Consider the following 23,994-nt stretch of genomic DNA (forward strand, 5'->3'; position numbering starts at 1 on the left):
GTGGAGTGCCATCCCCCCCCCCCCCCCCCCCCCCACTCAAAAAACCCCACAATATGCCATTATGTCTTGCATTTGGTCCTGTGAGCAGTAATATGCACTGTGGTTTTAATATAGTCTGTGAGGAAGATCCCTTTCCATGGACCAGTTGCTCAAGAAAGCTCTGCTTTTTTTCCTGCTTCCCACCTGTTTTGGGCAGTTCTGCATCTCTTGGAGTGTAACCATCAGATCTGAAACAGCCCAAATCCATTGATCTTTGGGGCACCCTTCAAAACTCATCTTTAAAAGTGTTTGGTCTTCTGCTTAAATCCTTCTGTCAAGGGCTAATGTGATCACTCTCATTTTTTACCAATGAATGGACACATTAAAAAAAAACAAACAGCTGTGCAGAGTGTTCAAATAACTTGGGAACAATTCCATTAAAGGGCTTGAAGACCAGGACAAAGAATCTGATTTTAACTGGGTACTGGATAGTGATCCAGTGAAGGGAGAGGATGTATTTACATTGATCCTAGGTGTTAAATAGGTACACGGCAGCTCCTTAAATCTGTCTGGTTTGTTTTAGACCAAGTTAAGGCAGGAGATCATGAAGGTGACTAAGGTTGACTAAAATTAGATCTTTGTCTATCTAGATGTAGTCCAAAAGGCCAGCAAAGCTGTAGATGGGGAAAAATGTTCTGAGTACTTGCTGCTATTTGTACTTCTCAAAGTAATGAGGAGCCTAGGAGGGCTTTGAGGCTATTCATTATCATGACATTGAGAGCATCTACCCTCAGCTGAGAGCTACTGGTATGTGTTGGCCCTGGCCAGTTCCTGGAAATACTTTCCCTTTCCTGCCAACATCCTGGGTCACAGCACAGTTGTTGGTACAGATGCAAATCTCATTCCAGGTTTGGGATATTTGGGAGACTGTGTCTGTCTTGGAGTGTCAGATGTGGAGCTCAGCGCCATCTGCATGCTGTTGACCTTTGGACTAACCACATCACCTCTTAAACACTGCTAACAACTTTATGTAGAAGCTATGGGGCCAAGGGTAGGGGAAAAGGGCTGTGCCTTGCAGAACTCCTTAGGTGCTTGTGTTTTGGCAGGGAAGCTTGGTTAGACCCATCATGGCTGGGCTGACTTGCAGGATTGGAGCTGACTCAACATGATGCTGCTCAACCCTGCCAAGTCCCCAAGGAGAATCATGGTACATAGCAATAGGCAGCACTGTCCCCTACCAAGTTTTAGCCCTTGACCCTTCACCTCTTTCACCAAGTACAATAAATAAACCTGTTAAGGTGTTGCAGTGCTGTGAACCCTGGATGCTTCTTAGCTGGCTTTTATTGCTTTTATAAAACTGCAATATCTGGAAATTGTCCTGAGTACCGGAGAAGTCTGGTTTTATGACTCGTGCATGCTTTAGATAAATTGCTTTCGTTGGCTTGTTATATATAATTCACATCCTTATGGATGCTGGTGGGATGCATAATGTACTGCCCTAATGATTTATTCATTGGGAAAGTAGAGTTCCATTCTCTCATGCTCTGTCTGGCCTCTCGCATGGTGTCTCTCTCCATCATGGGGAAAAACTGGCTCAGGGTAAGGGATGACTGCATTTGCTGCTGACTTTGCTTTGGTACCGATCCCTCCCCCTCCATGCTCTGCGATCAAATGGGAGTAGGGTGAGGATATCACTGCCTTGATGATAGTGTGCACCTTGATTTTCATTGGTCAGCATAGCAAAAGAAAGGGGATTGACAGGCACAGCCTTGATGGATACAAGTCCCACCAACCTTGTAAGATATGGAATGACTGGGTGCCATTGTCTTGATGTGGTATGTAAGGAAATACTGACAGCACACTGTTACTTGGCAATTCTGGACTTTCTAGTGTAGCTCATGTAATTTGGCATGAATAGGCCAAAGTAAGACTGCATGAAGCAGGTACAATGGGTAAACTCAGACCTAGTACAAATGTATGCCAGTAATTTTGTACATCATGTCAGTGTTTGGGCCAATATCAAGAAAAACTTCCAAATGAAAGGCTGGATCATACTACACTCAAGCTTCCTATAGGCAGAAACTCCCTTACTTGCATTATTGAATACTAGATGAGGTAAAGTACTCAGGAATGCACAGTTGGGAACAACCTGTGGCTCTTCTACCCTGCCTTTCTAGGATTATTTTATGCTTCCAAGAATGATGCATCCCTGCTGAGTCAAAAGGATTGCGTAGGTGGAATGAGAAGCAAAATGTGACCCAATGGATACAGTCAGCTGCTACTCCCCACCCAGGGCCAGGCTGTGTCTCTATGCCATGGCTTCCATGTCTCTACGCCATGTGCTCCATTGGGTCACATTTGGGAATACACACCATGTGCTGGCTCAGCCATACTTTCTCCTGGGCATTCCCCAGGGAGATGCACAGAACGGTGGCTTCTTTCAGAGAGGTGACCTATGGGTAGGCTTGGCAGAATTTGATTTTTATTTTTTCATACTTTCCACCGATAATAGTGATGCTTTGTTTTAAGCATTTATTTAGACTTTTATCAATTTAAATTTTCAGGACTGCACAGTTAAGGGCATGGGGGGGCATAACATTTATTAATTACAGTTTACTATTATTATAGTGCAGTTTAACCACCTGCTATGACAAATGTAACTAACTATTGTAGGACTGCTGCCGGCTGAGCGGCAAAGCTGCCATCAGTCTTGACTCCGCTTGCCTGTAGCTCCCTCATCTGCTTTGTCATTAGTCCTCTGGGGTTTCTGGGTGATGCAGTCCAAACTACAGTCAGCACGGTTGTGTAGGACTGCTCCCCCTTATCATCATGCACTCCATCAGCCATCATTTTTCTTATGTCCCCTTTCCATAAATCTTGATTATTAAGGATGGAAATATTTTTGTTGGCCCATGACTGTGAGGTGAAATCAACATTTATCAATGTTTGCTGATAAAAAATGAATCCTACCAAGCCTACTTCTATGTTCTCCATGCAAGCCAGCCCTTCTAGGTGGTCCTAGGCATGCAGAGTAATGTCCTCACCCTTGCTCCCATCTGTTTTGATTCCCTTTGGAGTAGCTAGTGCTCCTGAGGCCTATGCATCTTTAAGAATGCCAAGGGCCAACACTGAGATAGAGATGCAAGTAGAGAATGGGAGAGGGAAAACTAAGGCCCCTGCATGTACTGAATTCTAGTAATCTCTTTCACTAGCCTTTGCTATTACGGATTGCCTGCCTGGCACTAATCATGGTCCCTCCTAGTTTAGGTAATGAGAGGTGGGGAGCAAATGAAAATGATACCAATCTCTTTTCCTTTAATCAGCAAGTTCAGGAGAGTGTTAATGGGAATAAGCTTCAGGAGACCTGGGAGAAAAGTGCATTAATATACAGATGGCATAAATGCAGCATGCAGTGCAATGGGGGTGAAACAAATGGTTCATTCCACCCTTTGTGTTTGTATTCTGCACAGCCCTCCTCATGCAGTCTTGCCTCATTTCCCTCTGTTGTTCTGAATCCAGTAATTAACCCCCCTCAAACACTTTAGAAGATGGATGTAACAATTCCACAACCTGAAATCTATTTATTTTTAAGACCTCCTCCTTCTATGGTCACTTATATCGGGTCCTTTATGGAGCATGTTTTGAGGATGAATCTGACTTCTCTGTTTTAAGCGATGTTTCAAGAACAGAGCATAGCATGGGGAGAAAATAGGGCCCGATTCAGAAGATGTGCGGGCAGGGTTGTTTGTGTTCCCTCTCTTTCTCAGCTATACCCAGACAGAATTAATTTTGTGTTGCTTACTTAGCCTGGTAACACTGAGAGGGGATTTTTTTTTTTTTTTTTTGGTAATCTCTTTCCAAGGCTTGCAGCCAGTGGGCTAAATCTTTGGTCTCTGCTCCAGCCCTTGGGGATGAGAAGTGCAAACAAAGGTGGTTGAAAGCCTCTGTAGATTTCTCTGTCCCTTTTTGTCATCTGTGCCAAGCAGAGCTCTTCTGCAGATAACGATTGGGCCTTAAAATATCCTCAAACCCTTCTCTCCCTGTAATAGTAAGATCCATCCTTACACCTGCTGAAAAGGGTGCTATCGGGAAGAGGAGGTGACTTTTTCATATGGAGCTCAGTGAATTAGGTTTGCTTTTGAGAATAGGTCATTCATAGCACTTAAGGAAAGTGGGATCAGTGTACTGGTTTCTTGGCATCTGGCTCAGCTGCAGCTGAATTCAGATTATGCAGGCTGCTAAACAAATGACTGCAAGGTAACATCAAGCTTGTTCCATAGTGACTAGTGTTTTTTGTGGGCATCAGCCTCTTTGAGACATCTCTGAGACAACATCTGAAAGCACTGGTCCTTTTTGAAAAGCTTGGTCCAAGGTGACAGGGTTATAAGGGTTATTAGGAAAAAAACAATAGTGAGTGTGAACTGGGATACAGTGTTGCTTTATATTGTCAGGCACAAAGATAATCATTAGGGAAAGAAATTCAGTTGCGACCTTTCGAATGTAGCTAGCAATTTGAAACGTGTATCTCACTGATTGCTTCATCCTTCCCTCATTTTTCTCCATCGCTTACCCTAATCTCCCAAAATGGACCGTCCATTATCACAAACAATATGATCACCAGCACAGCAGAAGCTTTTAGAAATAGATCTATTTGTTTGTTAATAAAATGCGTAATGTACAGCAAACACAAATCTAGGCAGTACAGGAAACTTGCTTTGCCAGTCTCCTCTAATTAACCTAGGAGGTGTTCAGAAGATACATATTAGTGCAAAACCCCAAAACAGTCTCCATCCAGAATGCTGATGCAAGGCTATAAGAAACATGTGCCCTGGTGTACAAAAATTAATTTTATATTGCACTTTGAGATCTACTACGGAGAAGTGTTAGACAGGAGCTAGTTGGTGGTATTGTAAATACACAGATTTTTTACAGTTTGGAAACTTCTGTAAATAAACTGTCAAATAAGCGCATGCTACATATATATGCACATAGAAGGATTTAGAATTGATTTCCTAATCCCTGGAGCCCTGCCTTAAGATCTAATAAGACACCTTCAGGCATATATAGATGTATATGCCCACTAACACCTATGATAAAAGAATATGAAGCAAAGTCAAGCACTCATGTTAGGAAATGCCAGAACTGAGGTAGTTTGGCAAGTGTAATTCAACCTCCTTGCGTGTGCATTAGGTTACAGTCTTTATTACAGTTGCACACTATCCCCCCCCAACACAACTACCATAATTCTAGTATTTCCTAATTTTTGAGTGCTTAACTTTGTGCATACAATATTCTTTTCACATGTATTTGCGATGCAATTTCCTAACTTAAAAAAAACAAAACTAGAAATGCCCCCCCTCACATAGACTCCTGTTGGCACATGCCTACACAGGCAATTGCCAGTATGGTTTGGACCTTACAATCCATGAAAGTTTTATGTTGCCTGAGTTAATGCAGTAAGTGATAGCTCTAGCATCTAGCAGGTCATCATTTTCTATGATTGCCCAACGCAGGCAGAAGAAATGCATACTTTGCAGTTACATTTGCAGAGACATTGGCCAACCACAAGTTGAATATATGGATTGAAGCCTCTTGATTGCATTCCAGGTTTTGGAGGGAAGTAGACTATAGGGTGGCCACTGATGCATCCCCAGAATATAGGACATCCCCCTTGGCCAATCAGCAGTGAGGGGCAGGCTGCTCCCTCCTTGGCCAATCAGCAGCAAGGTGCGGGGCCACCAGAAAAAGGACACCTCCCTCCCTTCCTGGCTGGCTTGGAACACTCTTGCTCTGTGCACCACCCTGTGTCTAGGCACAGCCAATAGAATTACAAGGACAAATGATTGACATTTCAATGAAATGAAAAAACAGGACTTTTTGCAGTCCCTTCCTCATTTAGAAATGGACAGGGGACAAAGGGTTTAAAAACAGGATGGTTCAGTATAAAACAAGACGAATGGCCACCCAGACGAATCTGGCCCTTTTGCCTTCACCTATGCTCCCATGTCTCTCCTCTACTTATCTGACTGCTCCAATCCTGGCTCCTGTTTTCTCCCTCTGCATTCAAATCAGGCCCTTTCTCCTCCAGACATTTGAGCACCAGGAGGGAGAGCACTGAGAACGTGCCTCCTGTTTTGTATTTCCTCTTCCCAGTCCTATACCAGTCCCCAGCAGTGAGGAGGAGCAATTGCAGGGAAAGCGCAGTTAACCCTGGCATCCCGGAATAGAGATTGCTCATTATTTTAGGGATGATCAAACTGCCAAGTCGCACACAGGAGCATGCTCAATGCAGATGGAATTTTCAAAGGATTTTAGCTGTCAGACTAACGAATCTCTACTAGGCCAGTGTAGGCTGAGACTTATAAGAAGCTTATAAGTTGGGAAGATTTTTCATGATAGTGACAAAAGGCACATCTCTAGTACTGGACAACTCTTGCCCATTTCAGGTCTGCTGGGCTCTAGAATTTCTCAACAAAACGGTGGTAGGATTTTTGTTTCTAATGGGGAAAAACACACTTTTTTCTTAACTTTTTTAATGTGAAATAGCTGAAACTGAAAACATCAGCATGAGGCAGGGAGCTGGCATGGGAAATTTCAGCTCAGATGGTTAAAATTCAGCAAAGATAAGCAACTGCAAATGCTTTTATGATGGAAAACATGTATGAGGTTTTGAATGCACATAAAACAGAACAACTTGGATTCCATTTGGCTTGGCCAGTGCTAGTTCCTTCTGCTGATCCCTTTTTTATTTACTAAAGAATTTAAGCTAAAAGACATCACCTCCTCCTCCTCCCTCTCTCTTCCCCTAAATTGGCTTTTAGAAAACAATGTGTTAAACAGAGCATAAAAGCCCTTAAACAAATTATTTTCTGCTCTGTGATGCTTTGGATTTCTCATGGCTGATACCACTGGGCGACTCAGACCAGGGCGCATTGTGCTTCCCCTGCTCATCCTTTGGAGCCTCTCCTTGCACTGCTGTGAAGTTGGTGTGCTGTGTGCTGGCAAATAACATAAGAGGACTCCGTGACTATAAAACAAAGCTGTACCTTTATTCAAAGCACTTTATTAGCAAGGGCTTTGCACCCAAGCCATGATGAAATTCCCTTCTGTACATTTTGCTTTTGCCATTGGTCTCTTGGCAGTATATGCTGCTTACTTTGCCATTCTGCCCTCCAGCTAGTCCACCTCCCAGAAGCTGCACTAATCTCCTGTGACCATATGGTTCCGTTCATGAAAAGTTGAACAGGTTTCTCAGTCATTTTCCAGGGTTGGAATGGGATTTCATGAGACTGTGACGTTTCCTTCTTATCAATAACTATGCTGTCCACACATTGCACTGTTCCATATACGTGCTCAGTTGGGCATTCATGCCTGACTAGTAGATAAACTCCCTGGCTCTTCTCTAACATTCTTGTGTCCCCGGGGGTGAATCGTATGATGTCAGCTCTTAAACCTGCTGGGGTTACTTTGGAACAAAATCCTGCCTTGTCCACATATGTCATCCTTCACCTGATAGTAGCTTAATTTTTGTGGTGCTTGCTCATTGCAAGGAAGTCAGTGCTGTAGCATGAACTGACTTATTGCTTGTAACACCCCATCCGGGTACATACTTCTGAAAATGTGAGGATACTGTAACCTGTTGATGGCCTCTCCTTTGTTCCACAGGGTGACATATGGTGCATTCTGAAAGGTTTCCCTCCTCATGCATCCTGCCACTCGTAGCATCTTTCCTATGCCACATCATGGTATTGGGATCTCAGTAACATGCACTGTGGTCACTTGGATGCACTAAGCTAAGACTTCCTATTTCTTTTTACTGTCTTGTGATTAGGACTGCATGCCCACTTTGTACCCAGGGTGGAGCCATTTCATTCCAAAGGTACAACCAGTGGCTCCTTTTCTCTCTGAGTGTTTGCTCTCTCTGGGTCTGTCGGAGCTTTACTAGCAAGGCCTTTGGCTGATAATTTTGCATATGGACTGCTCCTTGGCCGCCTCCCACAGCACCTTGCAGTATTTCTAATTTGTCTGCGGGGCCATAGCATTTCAGGACTGGTGTCTCTCTCACTGTTTTCTTTCCTCTTTCAAAAGCCCTCTCGTGTCTCTGATCATTCTCATGATATATCGTTGTACAGTGACTCTCTTAAAGTTTCACAGGCTTCTGATATGTATGTACATGACCTGGAAAGGTACTTGGCCATCTTACTACATCACAGGACTCTCTTCACATCCCCTGGTCTGAGTATTTCCTAAACAGTTCTTGGTGTCTCGGGGTTTGGCCAGGCAGTATTTCAAAGGTCCACAGATGTCTAGTTTAAGGATTCACAGTTTTTCAGAGTGTCTACATCAAGCAGTTATTCTACTCCCAGGGCTTTCTTGCAAGTCATCGTAACTTGCTGTTGTGGTTCTGGATTGCTCTCCTCTCCTACAACAAAAAAATTATTAGTTGCCTTCTCAATGTCTGGGAGTCCCTCCAGTTCCTGGCTGAGTTTACACAGGAACATCTACATGCAGGGTTGATTTCTTGTGGCATTTATACACAGCGAGCTGCCAGAAGGTGAGCTGAAGTTGACAGGCAGCTGGATGGCTCATCTTGCTCTATCTGCGAGAAGCTTTTTCTGGACATTATGCTTTTTGCCTGGGTAAACCAGGTAGCATGTCCTCAATTGTCGATAATATAGTATAATGTATTTTCCACGTTCTAGTTGTAGTTCTGGATAGGTGCTGATCCTCACCACTACTTGGCTGCTGATGCTAATTTCAATGTAATGATGTTACCTCCTTTTTATACGCTTGCAATTCTTCAGTGGTTGTACAAAAGCAAAGAGCTTTCTACTTTTAAATAGTGGTACACCATCTGGTGGAGTCTGTTTTGGGGTCTACTTCAGTTTGTCTTCTCAGAGTCCATCTCTTTGACATGCACTTATATTCTGGACAGGACCATATTGATCAGATTCTGCCACTGTTGTGGAGTAGATTTCAGTGGGATTGCTGGGCATGTGAGGAAGTATTGCTTGATTGGGAGTAAGTGGGTGCTGCTTTCATTAACATTAAATATATTTTCTGTAACTCTAGCTTTACAATCCAGCATTTATCATGCCAAGAAATTGCCATTACAATAGAGAAAAGAACAAGGTGTGTGTAGCGTTAGGTTGAATGAAGGGGTCTCAAAAAAAGGAAATCTTGTTGTTCCAGTAATTCATTTAGCTACATCAGTACAGTCCTGGGGTTCTAACTGACAACAGGCTTTTGTCCAACTGAATGGCCTCAGTGTTTCACCTTGCCTAGCAATAGCTGCTGCCAGGCTGCTTTGTCCATCAATCTAAAGTTCAAGCATAGGTGCCCAAACTGTGCCTACCTTGTGTACATGTGCCCCTATAAACAGGAAATGTGCCATTACCAATCACACCTTTGCTCAAGCAAATTTGCTTAATTTACAATAACCATAGCTCTTGGGAGTGCAAGTTCATGCAGTTGGGTTTTTTTAATGCTTGTTTTGCTCCATACCCTTTATTCTCACCAACAAGGAATGGAATTCGAGACTTGCCAGTACATAGATATAGGTGCCAGCCACCTAAACTGAAGGAGGCACTCTTTACTGCAGCAATGGGGTGTGTTTTCCAGCCCCAGTGGGCAATGGAATTATTAATTACATGGCAAGTCTTTAATTCTCTCCTGCAGGCAGCAATGACATTCTCCCCCTCCCCCTTCCCCAAATCTCTGTGTCCCTGCTAGATCCTGTGCATTTTGCAATACAGCTCAGGCCCAGAAATAAGAATTTAACCCAAAGAGGGCAGTGTAGTGCTGTCTCCTGGCTCATACCTTTTATGTAAAGAGAGTGGTTTCTTTAGAGCCCCGATGTAGGCTTACTAGCATTATCACAAAGGCTTTTTTTCTCCTACCTTGCTTGATGGGAACAGTCAGTCACAAGGATTTCTTGAAGATACATCTCCTAGGTTCAGAGTCTTCTCGGTTCATGTCTAACAATTACCATGAAACCAAAAAATGTTGTAGCCCTGCAGGCTAGCTCTCAGGTAAACCATTCTTCTCACTCTTTTAGGCCAAAGATCACATATTCTTAAAATGTGTGTCACTGCTAACAACTCAGACTATTATCACTGAAAGAAACTTAACTCTAATCTACTTTACATTATATTTATGGGTTGGGGTTTTTTTACTTTCTTGGCTTGGACAGTAACAATAGGTTACTGAGCTTGCCTTCCAGCTGGTGGAAAGCAGCACAATTCTCCTAGAGCCTGCAGATCTCTACAGCAGCTGAATATCAGGGCCATATCAGTTTTGCATGTGCATCTAGAAAGTTTCCCTCTATAGCACCTCCTGTTTGCAGACTCTTCAGGGGCATGGCTTTGCTTTAAAACACTGTTTCCCATGAAGACCTTTCAGGGAAACATTTCTCTTGACTTGAATGTTGATATGAATTATGGTCCTTATACCTTTCTGGGTGATGCTTGATTAGCTTCTCTGGACCTGGTTTCAGTTTAATCAGTTTGCCAATGCTGTGGATAAGTATGCAAGTATGTGCATACTTTTTTTTTCAGCTCATGAAAATCCCCTTAAGATAGAGGGAAGGGGCATTTTTAGTAACAGTAGCAATTTGGAGAAGCATTTGCAGGGCAAAGCAACTTTCTAACAGGTGTAGAAGCTGTTTGAAAGAGGGGAGTGGTGTTATGAACTGCACAGACTGGTTTTGGTCCTCTCTTTGAAGCATATGTTCAACACCATGCAGATTGGGATAATGCATAGATTTTGCACTGTTGTAACAGTGAGATACTATCCTGCTGCTATAAGCAAGGTTGGGATTCAGGCCAAGAGGACCTATTTACAGTTAAATAAGTGTAGGTGGTGCAGCACCTACCCTGGAAATCTTCAAAAGGAGACTGGACAGTCACCTCGCTGGGGTCACTTGACCCCAGTTGTCTTTTCCTGCCTAGTGCAGGAGGACTGGACCCGATGATCTACAAGGTCCCTTCCAGCCCCTAACGATCTATGAATCTAGGAACTGAAAATGTTTACCAAATATTAAATGTGGGCACGCTCAGCTCAGCACATGGGGAACCCTCACTCCAAGTCCTTCCTTCTCTGTGGGTTGCAGACTGGTGGGCACTAATTGATTTCATGGAGCCAACAGGAGGCAGGGAGCTCTGAGAGCAAAATATGAAGAAGGAAAAGCACCCTGTCTTCAACGCTTCCTCAGAGAATCAGGATCTGGTCTGGTGTAAATCAGGGGTATCTGTTTGACCTCAATGAGGATTAGTCACATTACTAGTGTCAAATGAAAGCAGCATCTGGCTCTGTACTTGATCTGATCAGTTAGCATTGTGCTCCAGAGAGGGACCAAGGGTGGAAAGTAGGGTGTTTCCAGGTTGCTACTTTCTTCTCCAGGAGGGCATCCTTTAAATAGTCAATTAGCTAATGTGTTGCCATTTACAGGGGAACTGCTCTCAGGGTGTCAGACAATGGATTGAATATTGTAAATAGTACCAACCTTTGCCTTTCTCAAGAGATTCAAAACTCTAGCTTCTGGCCTGATTTTTCCACTTCAAAGAAGAAGGGTAAAAAGGCTTTCAGTTCTATTTAAGCAGACCTGTTTCCTTAACCAGGCAAGAGTTCAATTAAAAGAGGCTTGCCATTTCCCTCATTTTGCTGGCAAAAGGAGCTTGCAATTGAATGTTTCTCTCTATAATGATCTAGGTGCACCAGCTAGCTTAACTCTTTAGGAGACAAAAAAGTTACTAGTTTCAAATAACTCTAAATCTGGCAGTGTGTTAAGACCAATAGAACAGAAAACAACATTGCTCATTTCAATCTGGTAGCTCTTAAATGGGAAAGGTACTAAGAATACTTACAAATTAGTTCTTTATTTGAGCTGAAGCACAGTGACTTAGGGGTTTATACAACCTAGTTACTAAAATTCAATACAAATACCATTACAAAGCAGCCTGCTCATCAACCAGTTGTAGTCAAACCTGTCAGCACTCCCATGTTACCTGCCCCTGCTGCTGCCTACTTTTCTTCATAACTCACAGCAGAGGCAGATTAATGTGTACTGGGGTCCTGGGACAGCACAAAATTGGAGGCCCCCTACCCCCATGGGAGCTAGGCTGCAGGTGGGGGGGGAAGAGAGGCCCCTTCCACTCCTAGTGCTGATGGGGGAGCCTGGTGGATCCCACCAGGCTGAGGGGCACATGCCCACCTCTTCTCCCTGCTCCCCACCCCCGCTATGGCTGAACATACACACACACATGCACACACACTGGTGTGCACAGATGCAGGTGTGTATACTCTACTCTCACTCTCTGCACATGGACATGGACACAGACACAGACACACAGACAGGCGCACACATGCACACAGACACATGAAACATGTACACAGACACACACTTTCCCTTCACAGGACCTCCCTGTACCCCCAGTCTCGATCACACGGAGGCAGCCCTCTGCCCCTCATAGCTCAGTCTTGTTCCCTGCCAGGCTCTTGTTACTCTTCCATAGATTCATAGATTGTAGTCGGAAGGGACCCAATGGATCATCGTGTCTGATCCCCTGCCCCTGGCAGGAAAGAGTACCGAGGTCAGACGACCCCAGACAGGTGATTGTCAAGTCTCCTCTTGAAGACCTCCAAGTTGGGTGACAGCACCACCTCTTTTGCAAGCCCATTCCAGACTCTGGCCACCCTTATTGTAAAAAAATTTCTTCCTAATGTCTAACCTAAATCTACTCTCCACTAGTTTGCACCCATTATTCCTAGTTACTCCCTGGGATGCTCTGGTAAACAGTGCATGCCCAATTCCCTGTTGTCCTCCCCAGTAAACTTATAGGTGGCTTATCTTTTATAAAGGCTGAAGAGATCAAGATCTCTCAGCCTCCCCTCATAGGGTCTTTCATGGAGGCCAGGAGACCACTAACTTACCTGCAGAGAGCTGCTGCCCAGCTGTCCCATGCAGCCCCGCAGATGCAGAGGGCTGGCCTGGGAGTGCCATGCCATGTCTCTGCTGGTGGGCAGTGGCACTGGGAGGGGTGGCTGCAGAGGACTAAGATGAATTTTGGGGCCCTATAGCTCCCAAGGCCCTCCCAGTGCTGCTGCCCACAAAGGCACCATGTGGCATGGCACTCCTGGCCTGGCCCCAAACCTCCCCCTCCCGGCCAGGTGGTATGTGGCTCTCCCAACCCAGCTTGGCCCCCTCCTCCCCAAATGAGGAGGATCCAGGGGCCAGGGCCCCAAATTGGTAGGGCCCAGCTTGCCCATTCATTAATCTGCCTCTGACTCTCAGCCTCAGGTCCAGCTCTGGGGTCCCCACTCCAAGCACTCAGCCAGGGTGTTGGGTTCACAATGAGAATACCTGGAGAGTCGGCGTCTTTGGGCTATTTCACACCCGCGGAGAGAGGGATGAATTCCAAAAAGGACATGAAACTGCTGCTGGCAGGTAATGATAGTTCTCTAATCATATCTGCATATGCAGGAACATGAAAATTACGCTTTTACCAAGGCAGAGCAGTACCTGCAAATCTGGGTATGGGAACTGATCTTGAAGTAATGGCCATGGTATTAAATATAACTGCTGGAGAAAGCTGCTGCTCCCTGTGGTAACACAGAATGAGGCTAGTCTCCCTAGGTATCCTTGCTATTCTGACTCTGTCGGTAATTCATGAACAGCAAGTCAGTAGTTCAGTTAAAAGCTTAAAAGGCCTCCAGATTTCTGTGAGGAGAGATGGAGGGGCAGGGTTTATCAGACAGAGGAAATATTATCACTCTGTCTCCTCACTAGGCAGGCTCTGGAGGGGAGCCCCAGTCAGAGGGGGCTGATAATCAAACTCTCTCTGTTTCATCCAATAACCCTGGTGACTTCCAGCCTGGATATTAACAATATTTGGTAACTCTGCCAGCCCTTCCAGCACATACCCTAGCTTGAGATGGGGAGGCAGGAACATCTCCTACTGCTTTCCTATTAACTCAGATACACTTTTAAGGCAAATACCATCTGCTTGGAGATGGTGGGTTTCATGTAAGATTGTGCAATTTTTGCCAACCCAAGAATGGAAAAAACAGTTAATGGGAGGGCAGACAGTATCTGCAAATGATCATGGAGGGAAGTGCAATCCAAAAAAGCCCCATCCTGGGTGTCCACTCCTTTTAATTCAATTACATTTCTTGGCAGATTCTCCTCCACATTTCCAGGGCTTTGATCTAAAATGTTGCCACATGAAACCAGAACAGCAGTTGTTCTCAACCTTTTTAAGACTCAAGCCACCTCTTGTTAAACTCAAAGCACCAATCAGAAAATGCTTACTATTAGTTTTCTCTCTTTTTTGACTCTGAAAAAAATAGAGCAATTCTTCTGTTGCAAAGAACTCAGAAAGACCACAATGTATCAGAATGATTTTGACTCTATGGATTCTTATTTGAAATCTCTGGGTTTATCTTGTGAATCATGTGTAGGGGTTTGCATGCCTCACAATGTTAACATTGCATGGCACTCTGCAGCACCCTTGAAAGAATTAAAGCACCCCAGGGAGCTGTGGTACCTTGGCTGAGAATCACCGCTTTGTGCAAGAGCTTAGCTCCACTGCTGGCCAATACAAATTGTTTTACTGAATCACTACAGCAGGTAGTTATGGATGTTCCTCTTTGGTTTCTTTTTTAATGGCTAACCATGTACATAGGCTAGATTGTGTTTACTGTTATTGGTAGGCCTGCCACAGTGAAAGGCACCTTAATATTTGATCACTTCACAACTACTGATGAATTAAAACCTCCCTGGATTTGCAAAGTGATGTTAGCTCCCAGTGAGGAAACTGAAGCCTTGTACGGTTTAAATGAGTTTTCCAAAGCTGGACACCAGTGACAATAGAACCCAGATCTCCTGGTCATCATGCCCACATGTCCACCTCTCCTTCCTGACACCCAGTCTGTCTCAACTGTGGAGGGTTTATCTGGAGCATATTTCTGTTGCATGGAGGGCACTTAAACAGCATCATTTCCAATGTCTGTCTTTCCCTAGCTTGCCATCTCAAAGTCAAGTCACCCCTGCACACTGATCTGAATCTTTAAACTTTTTAGTACTTTTGACTATTTTGTTTCTCTGCCTAACTGCACTGCAAGTGATTCCTTCAGCAGATTACCGGCTCCCTAAACTCTCTGGCTGCCTGATGTTACCTGGCTTGAACCTCTGGTACCAGATGTCTGTTCACAGCATATGTTGTGCTGCTCTGAACAGTCAGCCTATTGGAATCAGACTTCTGGAGCCAAAGTCTTGTGTGCGGACTTGAATGCAGCTGGATTATTTCTTTGCTTCCCTCCCTGCTAACAACCTTGTCTGTCTGGCAGGATCAGCTCAATTTATGACATCCAGGGTATGTTGCTGTTAATTCTACTAAATAAACTTTGGTGCAGTTTGCAACAGGGTGTATTGCTCCTGGGTGCTGCATTTATACATGTGCTAGGGACCACAGCATGCTGAGCTAGTTCGGAGCAGCCCTGGCTGGCAGGAGGCCCAGGGGGTCAGTCTGCCGGTTCGGAGCTGCTCCAACCTGGATAAACGTGTGGCAGAGGGGCTGGCTGGGGCCAAGGGTGCCTTAGTGCAGGGCTAGCCGGCAAGCAGCCCCCACACTGAAGCACCCTTATGCCCCTGCCAGCCCTTTCAGCATCTACAAGGGCGTTGTGGCAGAGTAAATGCAGCTGACACACAGTAGCACTTGTTTTGACAAGTACTACCCTATGGCAGCATTTATTAGTTTACTGCAGCCTCATAGAGCAGTACGTGTAGATGCTGAGACTTTACTGCAGAGCTAATTAGGCAACTCCTCAGTAAACATCTTGGTAGATGCACTCTCTACAGATGGAACTGAGGTGGCTTCCATGCTGCAGCACTGTCACATCATGCACTTGCCTATCACCAGCACCAGCAGAGGCTGAAGTGTGGCAGGTGAAACACCCAGGACTGTTTACTCCCTTTATTGGATAACCAGTGGTAAAACAGTCTGGTATTTTAAGTAAGGAGCCACTTGAGAAGACATGCTGTGAAGACATTGTGGAGTGACTTCTATCCTTAGATTTTCATACAGAGCCCATTGCCATGGTTCCTGGGACTTTGCTGCTGGAATCGCCTTGAGCCCATTCAGTTATCCAGTGAGCTGTATAATGGTGCTGTGTTTCTAAGAAGCGAGAATATATGCTTCAATCCTTGACCCTTGTACTTTCTTTCATAAATTGTTTTTTGCAGGTAGAGCACTCAGAGCCTCAGACTGCCATGGCAACACCGTTTAAGTGACCTAGCACTACTGTTACCATCCTGGACTCCACCTTGGTGTAAAGCAGTGATTCTCAACCAGGGTGCTGCAGCATCCTGGGGTGCCATAAGATCTTTTAAGGGTGACACAGGGTGCTGCACAATATTAGCACTGTGAGGTGTGCAAACACTTGCACACGTTTCACAAGGTAAACCCAGAGATTTCAAATAGGAATCAATTGTATCAAAAACTTTATGACCCACTGTGGTCTTTCTGAGTTCTTTTCAACAGAAAAAATTGCTCTATTATTTTTCTATCGTCAAGAAACAAGTGAAAGTTAAGAGCTAGCATTTTCCAAGGGCTGCCTTGAGTCTTAACAAGAATCAGAACACCTGATCTAAAGCAGGTGGGTCAAACATATTGTTACCAGATTTGCCCATCACTTTGGGGTGTGCTCATTTATTAGGGACACATTTCTACGGTCTTTGTAATTCTATCAATGTGCTGCTTTTGGTACTTGTATTTCTATATGCAGCTGTATCTCTCCCTTCTGCAAGTCCTTACCTCCAATGGAGCTATGTTGCAGGACTCAGTTTCAATGGGGCTGGGTTCCTCCAGACACCAAATCAGTCAAATACACACACACAGCCCCGTGACCTGGCCAGGTTGATCAGCATGGACAGGCTGACACCTTCATATGCCAGGAATCAGTTCATTAAGGTAACAATAAAATGCAGTCAGACACAAGCACACAGGTGAATAGAATACTTCTGAATCCAGCTGGGTGTTCAGCTGACACCCTCATGGGCCAGTATTCAGTTCATTAGAGCAAGCCTGAGCCAAACTGGGTCAATCAACCAATACAAGCTGATCCCCTTATGTGTTTCAAACTTAGCATGTCCCAATCTTTTGCCCTAACTGTCCAGTATTTCTGGGCTTCACGGGGATCTTTGGCTTAGGTAAAAGAAGCGTTGCTGCAGAGCAAGTGGGGAAGGGGAAGTAGAGAAGGAAAATACACCCAGTTACCACCGGTTTGACTATAAAAGTTTTATTTATTGCTAAGTATATGAAATTTATAATGGTACTAGTAGTAATGGACATGGAAGGAAAAACAAACAAAACAATTACAATATTACCCTAGTTTAATTGAGTATTTGGGGAAACCTAGCTCAAGTTTAACTAAAAAAATTCAGGTTCAGAAAGCTATGCCTAGAAAGAAAAAGAAAAAGAGAGAGAGAAAGAGAGTGAGAGCTGTGGTCTCACCATTCCAAGGCACTCGGGTGATTTGTTGACAAGCAAAGTTTCTAACACGATCATTGCAGGGAGACGAAATGTTTCTCCCAGCTTCTCGAGAACAATAGCGGATGGTGTCAGAGAGATTTCTCTCTCTTGAAGCACACTGTTTGCTGCTTTACAGCTTTCTTATACCCTTAGTCTAGCCTCTTCAAAACATTCTTTTAATTGTGTAAATCAAGAGGGTCCTAAGCCATAATTGACAGGGAAAATCCTGTTATATAAACAGTTTAAATTTAAATGAATTACCTTTTTCAGAGACAAGGGGTTACCTGGTTTGGAACATCTCAAAAAACTGATTAACAACCAGGAAAAACATCAAGTTTTAAGGAGTAACCAGACACCTAGGAGCCAGCTTGAAATTATTATGAATATAGAAGATATAGTGGAAGGGATACCGCATTGTTTCTTCTCAGATGGCCTAGCTATGCTTGCACTGTGAAGTCAGCATCAGTGTTTTGTATTTTACCTGTTGTGAATAAGCCTCAGTTTAGCATGACTTTCAGATTTTACTGTAGTCTTTTAACAGACTTAAGGGGATTGATTACTTTGAGTGTTCATAAACTTTGTGGGGAGGGCTTCCACCAGTCATCCTGGGAAAAGTATGACAGCATATGTGGTCAGGGCTCCAACGGGCTGGACGCTGTGATGAACCCTTAACCATTGCTCAAATGTTGCCCATACCCCCTCTGACTCAGTCTCTTGCCTTAGCATTCCCTAACCTGGCTACCAAGTTTTAGTAAATCAAGTTTAAATAGGCCTCACATACTGGGACTGGGGAATGCACGGCCTGAGATACCTATTAAACTTTTCTTCTGCTTAGTTCAGGGTCGATGAGGTGTGTGTGTGTGTATGTGTGGTGGGGCAGAATAGAAAAAGTCCTTTGTAAGTTCAGCAAACTGGGTGCCAGGGCTCCCTCAGGAACACAGAGCTGACAGGTAACAATATGGCTGCAGGCCAGATCCACAGAAACATAGAAAATTAGGATTGAAAGGGATCTGAAGAGATCATCTAGTTCAACACCTTGCTCAAAGCAGGACCATCCCCAACTAGATCTGCCCAGCCAAGGCTTTGGCTAGTCAGGTCTTAAAAGCCTCCAAGGATGGAGATTCCACAATCTCTCTGAGTAGCCAGTTCCAGTGCATTGCCACCCTCCTAGTGAGAAATTTTGTCTTAATATATAGCCTAAACTTCCTTTGCTGCAACTTGGGACCATTGCTCCTTGTTTTATCACCTGCCATCATGGAGAACAGTCTAGCTCCATCCTCCAGGTAGTTGAAGGCTGCTATTAAGTCCCCTCTCAGTGGGGGACTAAATAAGTCCAGTTTCCTCAGCCTGTCCTCATAAATCATGTACCCCAGCCCCGCCTGCTGTCTTCGGTCATCTGGCCTGTGTATTTTTGTCCCAGCGCCATAGGTGGATTAATGCACAGGCCAACTCAGCACGAGCCCAGGGGCCCCTACCAATTCGGGGCCCCAGGATCCTGATCAGCAGGGACGTGAAAACCGTGGTTTTAAACTTGGCACGTTTCTTGTCTCCCAGCAGGGGGATGAAAATAGCACCAAGTTTAAAACATTGGCTTTTGCATTTGCTTTCCTGCAGCTGAGAGTGGGGACCCTCCCCCAATGGGACTGGGCGGGGCAGGCCGGGGACAGATTGGCTGGGAGTGCCAAGCAGTGCAGCGCCACACCTGGTGGGGGCAGGCTGAGAGCTCCACACTGTGCTGTGCATCTACAGGCTGGCAGCAATGCTGGAAAGGGGCATAGCCCCCTAAAATTCATCTTAGCCCAGTGGCGATGCATAGCTCAGTGGTGCTTGCTGCTTAGGTGATGGCTGGAGGGGAGGGCAGGTGGGAGAGCGATGCCCCCCCTGCAAGCCCTGGCTGATCATTGCCATTCCCGGAAGCAGCTGCAGTGATCAGCCACGGGGGAACTCCCTCCGGGCAGTGAGATCTGCTGTGAGGGGACCCCCCTGCCCCAGGCAGCAAGATCAGCTGTGGGGAGACCCCCTCCCCCACCCCGGGCAGCAAGGCTGGTCGCAGTGGGGGGCATGTGCCCCCCCAACTAAGGCGGCACTAGTTGCTCATGTCTTAGCTCCCCATAGCCACCCCTCCCAGCACTACCACCTGCTCACAGAGGCACTGTGTGGGGCTCCCAGCCTGAGCCAACCCAGCCCCGGCCCTATGCATGGCTGCAGGGACACAGCTGGGCAGCAGCTCCCTGCTGTTCAGTGCAACACGGTCCAGGCAGGAGCAAGATGGAGCTGCAGATGGCTCATGGGGGAAGGGAAGGAGGAGGGGAAGGGGCCGCCTCAGAGTGATGGAGAGTTGGGGAGGGGGGAGGTGTGCGTGTGCATGTGTTCATGGCAGGGAGAGTGTTTTTGCTGTGCGTCCATGTGCAGAGAGGAGTAGAGTGCGTGCCCATCTGCACGCGTGTCTGTGTGTGCCAGTGTGCATGCATGTGTGTCTGTGTTCATGGCAGGGAGAGTATGTTTGTGTCTGTGTCCATGTGCAGAGAGTGAGTGAAAGTAGTGTGCACCCATCTGCATGTGCGTGTGCATGTGTGTGTGTGTATGTTTGGCCATAGCAGGGGAGAGGGTGCAGGTAGCAGGGAGAAGAGGTGGGCATGTGCCCCCCACCTCCTCCCAGCCTGGCAGGGTCCACCTACCCTCCCCCGCCAGCACCAGGAGGGGAAGGGGCTCCTCCCCCACTGCAGGGGGCAGGGGCCCTCCAATTTTGTGTTTGCCCAGGGCCCCAGTACACATTAATCTGCCTCTGCCCAGCGCTGGCCATGGTGTTGGGATTTCTGGTGGCAGAGCAGCACTGCTGGCAGAAGCCCTGGCACGATGGCTGGACGTGGGACAAAAGACCCAGTTCACCAGGCTCTGACTGTAGTACCACTGGAGTTGCTTGCCCGCTGGCAAAAGCCAGGGAGCTGGCTGCCACCTGTGGAAGCCCTGCTACTGTGGCCAAAGCTCCAGTGAAGCTGTGGCCCAATGATCAAAAGGAGACTGAACAGTCTTTTCCTGCCTAGTGCAGGGGGACTAGACCCGATGATCTACAAGGTCCCTTCCAGCCCCTAACTATCTATGAATCAGGCTTCTGCTTGCAGTGTCGGGGAGTTCAAGGGCTCTGGCTCCTGACCCAGGCAGTCCTGTGTGGGGAAGAAGCTGGGGCTTTGCTTTGTTGCTCTCATGCCCTCCCCTTCCCTCCCAGACTCACTCAGGAGAGGAGACAAGCAGCAGATCAAGCCCCCCCTCAGTCCCCATGGCCTGCCCCCCACATGGAACAGCTGCTCCTCTGCTCTGCCCTGGTCTCAGGCAGTGGAGTGGAGGGAGCAGTGGGATAAACCCTGGCCCACCTCTTGTTCCTGGGACTCTGGTGTGAGGAGCAAGTGGGGGCTTTGCCCTGCTACCCCAGGACCAGCCTTTCTTAACCCAGTTCCCTGCTGGCCTTACCTTTGCTCCCCCCATGCACAGTTGAGAGGCGGGCTGGCAGGGGGGCAAGGGAAAGCCAGAAAGACAAAGCCCTTGTCTGTTCCTCACGCTGAGAGCTCTGGTTTGAGAAGTAAGCAGGGGGTTGTGCTGCTCCTTGCAGCTCCTCTGGGAGCCCAGCGGAGGGAGTGGTGTAACATTTATTACACCAGAAATTTCCATGTGGGAAGCGGGCAGGGAGCAGTTGGGGGCTGCTTCTCCCGTCCCCTCCCCTCCCCACCTGATCTATGGGACAAGTGGGAGCATCTGCCACCTCATAACCCTAATTCTTGGAAAGGCACAAGAGCCTTTCCCCATCTTCACTCCTCCACCAGGGTGTCCCTGCAGGGTCTCTCTGAACACAAGGCAATGCAGCCCTCCAGCTAATTTGGGGTCAATAGGAAACATCTCCCATATAAAAGCAGTTTTCTCCACATGATGTAGTTGCTGGATATGACAAAATAATTTTGCCTAACCACATTACAGGGGTATAGTTTTGATTGGCTTGTTTCAACATTATCTTCAACAGACTGGATTACAAAAAAATCGGTAAAACAGCCTTCCTGAAGAGCCTCTTTTTTATAGACATGGCCTTGTTGTGAAGGGCAGCTATGAGGTACATAGGACCCTTCATTCTGGATTGGACCAGCATGTTATCTCACCGTTATGAATGCCAGCTCCTAAGATGGAGATTCCATCTTAACTTGCATTAGATGCAGCTTTTGCCCTGAACCAGGATGGTCTGTACACCTCCTAACAAATTTCTAAATCCTTGTGGTTAGAAATCTGGATAGTAATTTTTCATGTAAATGCCCAATCATTTTTCAAACCCTGCCAAGTTTCTTGGCCTCAGTGACACTCGGTGTCAATTTGTTTCTTAGTTTGTGTCCTATGAAGAAATATATTTCCCTTTATTAGTTTTTGCTCTCTCCCCTTTTTCAATATAAACATTAACTGCATTAAAATGAGTATCTATTCCTCTACATATGAACTTCAGAGAAGTTTCTGGCTCATGCAAGGCTACAGTGAGGTACCAAATCTCCATATCCATGCTCCTTTGGAGAAGGTGGTCTCCAGTGGCTTCTGGTTAGTGACTGCCAGTTTAACATAGGTGCATGCCTGTATCAAACTCCATTTTCTTTTCCCAACACCACCTTGCATGTAAACTGTTGTACCTTTGCTATTGTCTTTGCCCTTCAGTTTTGGAGTGGGAGTGCAAGTGATGTTAGTAAAGGATTCAAAATGCACAGAAATTAAACATCATTAACCTGGAGGGTCTCTCATTCAAATAGCAACTCTCTAGAACAGAGGTTCTCAAACTGTGGTCCATGGACCACCACTGATCTGTGAGCTCCATTCAGGCAGTCCGCAGGAAGGTGACCTAAGGCTAAAGCTGACAAACATTACACCCGACTTCCCAGAACTTTGCTAAAAAAAACAGGAACGTCCATTGCACTAGAAAGGTAAGAATACTGATATTAAAATGAGTTGTGTATTTTGATTTGTAGAACAAAAAAAAGTTTATTAAGTGGTCTGCCGAGACCCTCAGAAATTTTCAAGTGGTCCACAAAAAAAAGTTTGAGACGTGCTCTAGAATATCAAACTAGCTGTTGCCTGCATTATTATTTCTGCCAGGTGGGCTCATACCAAGCAGCGGCTCACCTGTTGATAGATGTGAAATTCCTGAGAAGAGTCACCTGATGAGTGAAGAGGACTGCAGTCTTACAGGAAACAGGCACATTTCCCAGCATTTGGGAGAGGGTGAGGAAAGGCAAGAAAAAGGGGGCAAGATTGAGGAGTGGAGGATCTTGGTACCCTATAGTAACTAGGCATGACCCAGGGGCCTCTCAAAGCATTGAGGAAATTGAAGCAGGTTTTATGTTCAGGTTTCTGTTGTTTTCTACTGAACTGTCCATCTTTGATGCCCTCTCTCTGACTGAATTGTGATTTGGTCCTAGAAATTCCTTTGCAAATTCTGCACTTAATTTTCCTATCACATAATCCCTAAAGTGGGTCCACAGCTTTGGTGGAACTCTAGGGGTGCCATAGAGCACCACAGGGCCAAACTGGTAGCCACAGGCATTTGTTCCCACTTGTATCTGCTTGAAGGTGAAACCAGATTTAATGGGTTGTTGGATGGCTCTGCTAAAACCCTTTCTTGGCATTGAGTCTACCCTGGGCTAATTGGGTAGCATGTCCATAGTTGGTGATAATAGAGCAGGGCTTCTTTTTAATGACTTGAAGCAACTCTGAATAAAGTGCAGATGCTGAGATTACCTACAGGGTCTCTCACCTGTCAGGCTGCTCAGCTTCTCTATACTAGTTTCAACAGGTGTAATGATGCCTCTTTCTTTGACTTGCCAACTTTTTCACTGGCTCAAAAAGGATTAAGTTAACTCTACATGTCAGTTGTTCACAGGCTCCACAGGTGGGTCTGTTTCTAACCTCCACTCATGCAGTTCCTTGAAATATGCCCTTAAATTCAACATGAATGCTGAAAAGGTCCCATAGTGGGTATTCTTCCCTCCTCTCATATTGAAGATGCTGTGGTAATGTACTAAGATCAAATCTACTGCCCCATTGACTAAGGTGGATGCTGTATCTGGGTGTCAAGTACAATAAATTCTAAGCAGTAACATCTCTTATGGTGTAGATTTCTTGCTGACCACCTTCATTTGCTCATTGGTCTCAGAAGACTTAATTAGCCCAGACAGAGCATTGGCTCATGTGGCTACCTTGCTTCATGTCCAGAAGCTAGCATACATGGAACTCACTTGGCTATCTTTGCATGGTGCTGCCTTGTGCAGTATTACCACACCTCACGGTACCTTTTGAGGGTAAAAATCACTGTCTTTAATTTGCTCTCCAGGCTTTGCACAGAGCATGCTATGTGGGGAATTAATTACATGTTTGTCTCCATTGCCTAAAGAAGTATGGATTGGGTAGATCCTTTCACTACAAGTAGTGAAGAACTTTTAACTTCTCCTGCCAGCTCATGGGAAAG

Source organism: Alligator sinensis, unplaced genomic scaffold (assembly GCF_000455745.1).
Source record: "Alligator sinensis unplaced genomic scaffold, ASM45574v1 scaffold692_1, whole genome shotgun sequence".
Taxonomy (NCBI): Eukaryota; Metazoa; Chordata; order Crocodylia; family Alligatoridae; genus Alligator; species Alligator sinensis.